The sequence below is a fragment of the Hyaena hyaena genome, unplaced genomic scaffold (genome assembly GCF_003009895.1).
Source record: "Hyaena hyaena isolate Hyena2069 unplaced genomic scaffold, ASM300989v1 scaffold_399, whole genome shotgun sequence".
Lineage (NCBI taxonomy): Eukaryota > Metazoa > Chordata > Mammalia > Carnivora > Hyaenidae > Hyaena > Hyaena hyaena.
In genome coordinates, this window is record NW_024081033.1 from 1,262,750 (window position 1) to 1,270,754 (window position 8,005).

General features: G+C 52.4%; 1 long non-coding RNA gene across 1 annotated transcript; it reads left to right on the plus strand.

Moving 5' to 3' along the window:
- Positions 1-1,146: 1,146 nt before the first annotated feature.
- LOC120245043 lies at positions 1,147-5,840 on the plus strand. The gene is made up of 3 exons (XR_005531694.1): positions 1,147-1,237; positions 1,372-1,534; positions 5,696-5,840. It is a non-coding gene; the product is annotated as an uncharacterized LOC120245043 (long non-coding RNA).
- Positions 5,841-8,005: the final 2,165 nt, after the last annotated feature.

Here is an 8,005-nt window from a genome sequence, read left to right on the forward strand (position 1 = left end):
CCAACCAAAAGAAGGTAGGAATTTCCTTATCTATCTGTCAGCGCCTCTTCATTACAGCTGAGTTCATTTGAAACGCGGAGACTCCTTGCCCCACCGCCATACCCTAGGAGGGTCTTTTTACACAGCGGATGTTCGCCTCCTTGCCCACGGCGAGGGGACAAGAAGCCGTGGCTTCCCAGGTGGACACCGGTGGGAAGGCGCCTGTTACGCCCTGAGAACGGCAGGAGCGGCCGTGAGAAGGGAGAAGCAGTGGAGGCGTGATGCCCCAAGGGGGCCCGGGACGGCCGGAAACCGAAAGAGGCGCCGTCATGATGCGGGGACCTGAGAACAAGGGAGGAGAGTCTGTTCTTCGTGACCAGTCCCAGGCGGAAGCGTAGTTTCCAGGAATCCTTTGGTGCGTTACCAGCGGACTCTACCATCATCAACACACTTCTCTCTGGACCTTTCCCCCTCTTTAAATCTTGGAGTCAGGCACGGCGGATAGGACCTGCTGACGCTCGCTGTCTCTGTCACAGACAACAGTTTCACATTAGTGGTGAGCAACTGGTGCTCACACAGGAGGGGGCGAGATGGCCAGACGAGAATGATCGATCGTGGGGGCTGGGGATTACGTATGCAGAGCCGAGCCGGGGAGGTCGGACTGGGGGCCGCCGTCCTTGACCACATCTGTTTAAGCTCAGCAACAGTAAAACATCAGCCCGGCAAGCCTGCGCGCCAAGGGGGCTCCAGGCCCAGCCCAGAACAGGAACGAGGGGTGATTTGTGTGGATCTGGGCGCAGTGGGAGGGCAATATCGAGCTCACGCACGCATACACCGCCCGGGGACTGGCTGCAAAGCCTGTGTGGTCCTCTCCGCCATTATTCCAGGGGGCACCTCAACATCCTTGAACGTGACCTCAGGATCCTTAAAGCCCGAGTCGTTAGGGTCCTGGAGCTTCGTCTAGCCCCGTCCCCTGATATCTGAGGGAGCAGAGGTGACGGCCCGGACTGCCCCGTTGCGCTGGGGTCTGGGCCTCAGAGCCCAGCCCAGGCGAGCGGGACCCGGGGACGCGCAGCGTCGGAGCCGGTCGTGCCCCTCCGGGCCGGCAGGGGGCGGTGCCGCGTGCTGTGCAGGGCGGGCTTGCAGGAGGCGCGCACCCCCAGCCCACGCACTCCGCAGGGCTGCGCCCCGCTGGCCGGCTGCTGGCCCTCCTGCTCTCAGGCTTGGGGCCGCTTTGCTCCCGGGACCACAGACCCAGGTAGAGCGAGCCCAGGACCAGGGGCGGCACCGGTGCGACCGCTCGGTCGGCCGTGCTCGGCCGCTTTCTCCCTTTCTCCGTCATTCGCGCATTGCTTGCCCCTCTTACTCTTTCTCTTTTTCCTTGAGCCTTAGGTCCTAACAGTGGGCACCCAGCTTTGGCCCGCCCTTCCTTGGACTTGAACCTGCCCCGGAGGGTCCTGCTGCGGCCTTCGGATCTATACAGTGTCTCCGTGAGTCTATACCCAGAGGCTCCCGTGGCGCCGGGGATTGCAAGGCTGAACCCGTTTATAATCAGGTACAGACACGTGTTTTCTTCTTCTTTTTAAAAAAATGTTCACTTACTGATTTTTGAGAGAGAGAGAAAAAGCTTGCACAAGCAGGGGAGGGGCAGAGAGAGAGGGAGAGAGAGAATCCCAAGCAGGCCCCCCGCTCTGAGCGCAGGGCCCAGTGCAGACTCGAACTCAGGAATGGGGAGACCATGACCTGAGCCCAAATCAAGAGTCGGAGGCTTAACCCACTGAGCCCCCCAGGTGTCCTACAGACACTCGTTTTCTGTCTTCACTGCTTCTGTGAAGCCCTCTACTTGCCGGCCAGAGGACCAAGGTGGAGATGAGCCCATTAAGCAGGAGGGAGTGTGCAGATGGTGTGGAGCGAGGGTGCAGGTAAGGCTCCTCTGAGGGGAAGGCTAATCGAGCCTCTGTGGGGACGGCTTCATGGCAGGGTGAGGACCTTACTGGCGAGTTGGTGGGTATAGGCTTGGGGACACAGCTGTCACAGAATACTCCTTGAGGGAGCAGAGGGCTGCGCAAATGCCCTCAACAGGCCCGGCACTGAATTCTTGGTTTGCCACGTGGTGGAGTCTTCCCAGCCGAACCTGCGCTGGGACCTTTGGATGCCTGTCCCTGGCCAGCGGTGCACTGCGGCCCCTGGCGTGTCTTCAGCCATGAAAGGAAGCCAGAGGCCAGGGGCCAGGAAAGGAAATGTGTAAGAGGAAAATCGTACACCACCCTACACACACACATACACACACGAGACCAACTTCAGAACTAAAAATAGGAGACGTACAGGAGATGGGGGGGCGGGGGGGACAGCCATAAAGGAAATTCGTTTTTGACCATATGGGTAGGGAAGGGCTCATCTCCTTCCTCCGTTGGCACCGTGGTTGACGGTGCGAGCTGAGCCCGGCCCTCCCGTCTGGGCTGTCCGTTAAACCGCCACCAGGCCAGGCGCCCCACCGCGGGGCTGCGATCAACTCCCACTCCGAGCCGGGACAGGCTGGGGCGGCCCCTGCCACGTGCTGGCTGCTTGCTCCAAAGGCACGCATTGCAGCCCCCTCCACTGTCTCCTTCACCATCCAGGCCACGGCCTCCACTCTCCCCGGGGAGCCCACAGCACAGGCTGTGAACTGGAGGCCCACTGAGTGGAGCTGAGGGGCGCCAACAGCTGCCCCAGGGCACACCCCAGCATTAGAGCGTCATTCAGGCCTTGGCTTCCCCCTGAGAACCAAAGCTGAGTTAATAAGTCAACTATTTACAGGCCGCCTCGTACCCTTGAAAGATAAGGGGTGCCCTGAACCTGGAGATAAACACCGTCCAAGGTCAGAAGTCTCTGTGGGCGATGGCTTTGAAAGGTGCCGTTTCCTACAGCCAGGGCCGCCTTAGCTTTTCCAAGTCCTCCCGGAAGAGGCAGAGACAAGCCCCCCGCACCCCCTGGGTGTCCTGGGGCCGTGGGTTGCACACTCAGATCCCTCGTCACTCAGGCTGGTCCTGAGTCCTGGATGCTGCCGCCCAGGTCTGGTGCCTTCTGCAGCCCTGCTTGAGGCCACGGCTCTCCCATCCATCACTCTCCCTCGCTCCCCAGGAGCAATGGAAACGTGGCATTTGCCATCATGCACTTAAAAATTCAAATGATTCCAGCCATCAGTTTAAAAATTCCAAAGGGTCCTGATTTTCTAATAACGATTCCTTTAGCAATTATGCCGCTACTTCTCCTCCTCTTCCTTTTTCTCTCATCCAAGTGTTGCCGTCTTTCGAAACATTTATTTCATGTGGCGTCGCTGCTTGTCTGGTGGCCAGAGCCTGGGCTCAGTAATGCTCTTTGGTGCTAGCTCTGTCCTCGCTCTTAACAAACAGCTTCCGGCCGTAGCTGTGTGCCTCTGCCACGAGCACCCACCCCGCTCACTGTGTCGAATTCACCAATTCCGGTGATGCCAGTGATCTTTAAGTTACAGGTCTGGGTACCGCTGGTCTGTGTAGAATGAGCTCGGACCAAGACTCAGTACCAGTCCAAGCTCTGTCTCTAAGAGGCTCTGTCTCCTCGGTCAAAACACTGACCCTCCTGGGACTCCGTTTCCTCGGCGGTAAAATGAGGACGTTCCCTCCTCTGCAGAGTGATTAAAAGTTCAGTGAGGTTCCTTCCAACTACGATAGTCTCCACCTTTGCCGTCAGCTTGATTCCGGCCCATGTCCAGACAGCGTGTCAGCCACTCACGGTGGCATCTGTCGCCAGCCTCTTGCTTAGTTTTATCTGGAAAGCTCTAAAAGTCAAGATAGTGAGAGGAGGCTGAAAAGCGATTCACCCTCCAAATCAGGGATTTGGATCAAGCTGGAGGTGGGGGGGTGGGGGGGTGGGGGGGTGAGAACTCAGTGCCCAGACTTGACGTGTTAGCTGCTGGATGAATTATTTTCACTTCTGTGAAAAGGCCTCTGCTATCTCTTCACCAAGAAGCCTGCCACATCTTAAAACCACCAGTGTCACGAGCTGTCTTCTGGAAGGTAGAAATGGGCAGGATGTGGTTTGAACTGACAAAAAGATGAAGCAGCCCATTCCTCATCAGGGAGTTGGAAGTGATTGCATGATATGAGAAGGGGAGACTGGGTCTTTCTGACGGGGTCGGGGGGCTGGCTGGCCAGTCAAGTCCGGATCAGCCAAGCCAGTTCCTTGCTCCCAAGATGGTACACAATAACAAAATGCACACTCATACACACAACTGCCACCAAAAAGCAAAACCAAATGGACCAACGATATTTCTTGTGTTCAGTAGTAAACCACTGTATCTGTCTGGCAAGATTCACACTGCAGAAAACATTCCCATATGCTGCAGGCTTGCGATCACCTTCAGAGAAATGCAGAGCCGTGATGGCGTTCCCAGTTTCCAGACAGGAACGTCGAAAGGGGTATGGTTATGAAGATGCAAGATACAAAGCAGGCCCGGGAATCCCCAGTTCCTGCAGTCTGGATTCAGATTTCATGTCTGACTTCATGTGAACAGAGCCCCATTTCAGAGGAGGAAGCAAGTCCCCGAGGCAGAAGCCTTCCGTGTCATCAGAGCACGGGCCGCTTTCCACTGCCTTGGCCTGAGGGCTATAGCACCACCTTACCGTGTTCTCCTGTGCCTGTCACCTTATTCAAGAAGACCCTCAGTAAATGTCTGCTGACTCAACAGTGAATGGACCCTAAGTGATGAAAACAGCCAGAGGCTGCTAATCTCCAAAGACTGGGGTACGGAATTCTGCACACTACCATGGGATCTTGTGGGGAGAGGTTTCGGCCCCGCCCTCCTAAGCCAGTTAAATACACGAAAAGCTGCTTTCTTTGCTTTCCTGGAAAGGAGAAGCGTGGCTTCGAAGCATCCGGAGTTTAACGAGTGTCTAGAAGTGAGTGGTGGACCACTCTTCTCAGAATCTGAAATCCACCTGGCTTCGTCACTTCGTGTCCCACGTGAGATCACCTGCTTCCCCAAGTCCCACCTTCAGGGACCGTCCTCCGAGTTTGTTGACACTTGTCTTTGTTGAGAGGAAGTGTTCTGAAGAAGGTCATGTTCCACCACCATTGTTGATTGGCTGGCTTAGCCATATTTCAGGCCGTTGCCCTGCCAGATGGTTTTGAGGAGAGTGTCCTGATGTCTCTGGGCTTGGTTCCTCATCTCTAAAGTGGGGGTGATGGTATTAGCACCCACTTCGTGGGTGGTCGTGAGGATGGAGTGACACCTTCTGGGTGAGTGCCAGAACAGTGCCCGGCCTGGACGGAGCCCGATGCATGTCGGCTGTCGTCCCTTTCACAGGGTGCTCGAAGCAGCGTAAATCATAAAACCTCAGCCGGCTTGTTTTCTTCATAGACATTATCCAGAGCAGCAGATCGTGTTTAATGTTTCCCTGGCTTCCTTCCCTCTATTTTCAGTCTCTGGGGAGGAAGGGGGCAGGGCAGAGGGAAAAGGAAGGACAGCCATGTGTTGCAAACCCCACCTCTGTAAACGCCTCCGATTAATTCACGGCACTCAACCAATATTACTTTTTATTTTTAGCCCACATAAGCAGTTAATATATGATAAAGGTATACTACACGTCAGTGGGGAAAGACAGGACCAGTCAATAAGTGAAGCTGGAAAAACTGGCGAGTTATTTTTGGAAAACGTGAGTCTACTTTTATTGTTAACCACCCACCGAAAATTCTACAGATGGATCAGAATGGATGCCTTCCTAAATCCAAAATCGAATGGATGATTTTCAGAACGAGACCTGCCTTTCGAAGCATAAAAGTGGTAGAAAGGCATACAAATGGAACCACGTAAATTACGAGCCTGTGAAAATTGCAAAATAATGTAATCAAAGGGTAAGCGTCATGCCATATTAAAATATTTGTGACATACACGAAAGCCCATTATTGGGTTAACTTATCTTTTTATTCCATTTTGAGAGCTCTTTGTATATTAAGGAAATCAGCACTTTGCGTCTCATTGCGTCATATGTCATTATCTACTTGCTTCTGGTATACTCTGTCTTGCAGAAGCTTTTAACTCCTATGCGGTTAAATTAGTAAATCTAACAGAAATTAATTATACGCTGACTTCATTGTGTATATATCTATATAGTCACCTTTAATGTCACCTGAGATCTAAGCCTTGCCAAGAATAACGTAAACTGCGCCAAAGCACTGTTTGTTGTTAGAGTTTTAGCTGAGAGGGTGATACAGAACTTTGGATCTAGACTCTCCTCTTGCTTTAAAAAGAGAGGAAGGGGAGGCTGAACACCATTTTTGTTGGAATTTTGACATAAAGCTGCCATTCTTAAAGCCTTAAAGCCCTGTCTGTTCTCAGTCCATGCCCTCATTTCTTTGTCTGGAATACCAACCAAGCTTTCACCGAATACTTTCAGAGGCAGAAGCCAGAAAAGTTACCACAACCACGATGGCTGGCTCTGTGTCGCGCGGCAGCCACCAAACGTTCTGTGATGTTCCTCTTCCTACCTTTCAAGGTCTCCTGCCTCCCTGTAGGCTACGTACCAATATACCCAGCTCCTTCACTGGTTTCTATCCTGTTTTTCAAAGCCGGGCATTTGGAATTTCCAAATGCAGACTAGAACAGATAGGCAGGGACTCGAAGCCTCCTGATTAGGTGTCTCTAAATTTCCATGAAGCTTTTATTAGTTCTGGTAAGCAAGAAGGGAAGAGGGGGGGGGGGGGGGGAGGAAAGCCCAGCAAGTCATTTGTTAAAGTCATAAAGCTGAACTAAATGGATAAGGTCCTCTAATTGACCTCGAGGAAGCTCAGGGACACTGTAGATCAGCTGTTAAATGACTTGTGATGTCTCGATTTAGAGAAGATGTCTGGCTCCCTAGCAGATCTGTCTGCCCATAAATTTCTTGATTAGGCTAAAGGCCTCTGCTCACAGAGCCACATCTTCAACTCAGTATGTCCACTTGAACTAGTATCGTGACAGAAAGCATATTCAACGTGGGTGACACAATAGTTAAATTTAAAATTGCGCTCCTAGTTCGTTTCCAAGAGATCAATTTCTTAGTCTAGGTGGGGGACGGAGATCACCGCGCTGTAGCTGGGATGCGCCTGGAGGTTTACTAATGGCACCTGTGGGCTGGAGACAGCCTCTCCTTCTGACTTCAGGCCGCCTGCCGAAGATGCCTTGTTTTAAGTACATCAGTGCCCCTTGTGGGAAAAGACTGTTAAACATTTATTTCTGATGGTTCCGTTCGTTCAGGCTCCACAAGACAAACACCACTGAAATACCTCAAGTAAGTTCTTAGTATAAGTCACTGGCATTGAAGATAAGCAGAGAGCTGCTCACTGTACCTCAGTTGTCTGTTCAAACGAGGACAGCCGGGGGCGCCTGGGTGGCCTAGTCAGTTAGGCGTCCGACTTTCACTTAGGTCATGATCTCGCGGTTCGTGGGTTCGAGCCCCACGTTGGGCTCTGTGCTGACTGCCAGCTCAGAGCCTGGAGCCTGTTTCAGAGTCTGTGACTCCCTCTCTCTCTGACCCTCCCCTGCTCACGCTGTCTCTCTCTCTCTCTCTCCTAGAAATAAATAAAACATTAAAAAGAAAGAAAAAAAGAGGACAGCCAGTTAAAGAAGTGCATGAAATGTGAGGCTTATGTACCAACTCTTCCACTCTTCAACTATTGAAAGTGAGAATATGGACAAAATACTCCTATCAATTTTTTTAACGTAGGCTTTATGCCCAACGTGGGGCTCAAAATCATGACCCGAGATCAAGAGTTGCATGCTCTGCTGACCAAGCCAGCCAGGCACCCCAAAATACTCCCTTTTAACTTACTGTTGGGACACCTGGGTCGGTTAAACATCGAACTCGATTTCAGCTCAGGTCATGATCTCCTGGGTTCATGAGGTCGAGCTATGCTGATAGCATAGAGCCTCCTTGGGATTCTCTGTCCCTCTCTCTCTCTCTCCCCCTCCTGTCTCAAAAATAAAGAAAGAAACTTGAAAAAAATGTTTAAAAAAGTAAATTAGTGTTCA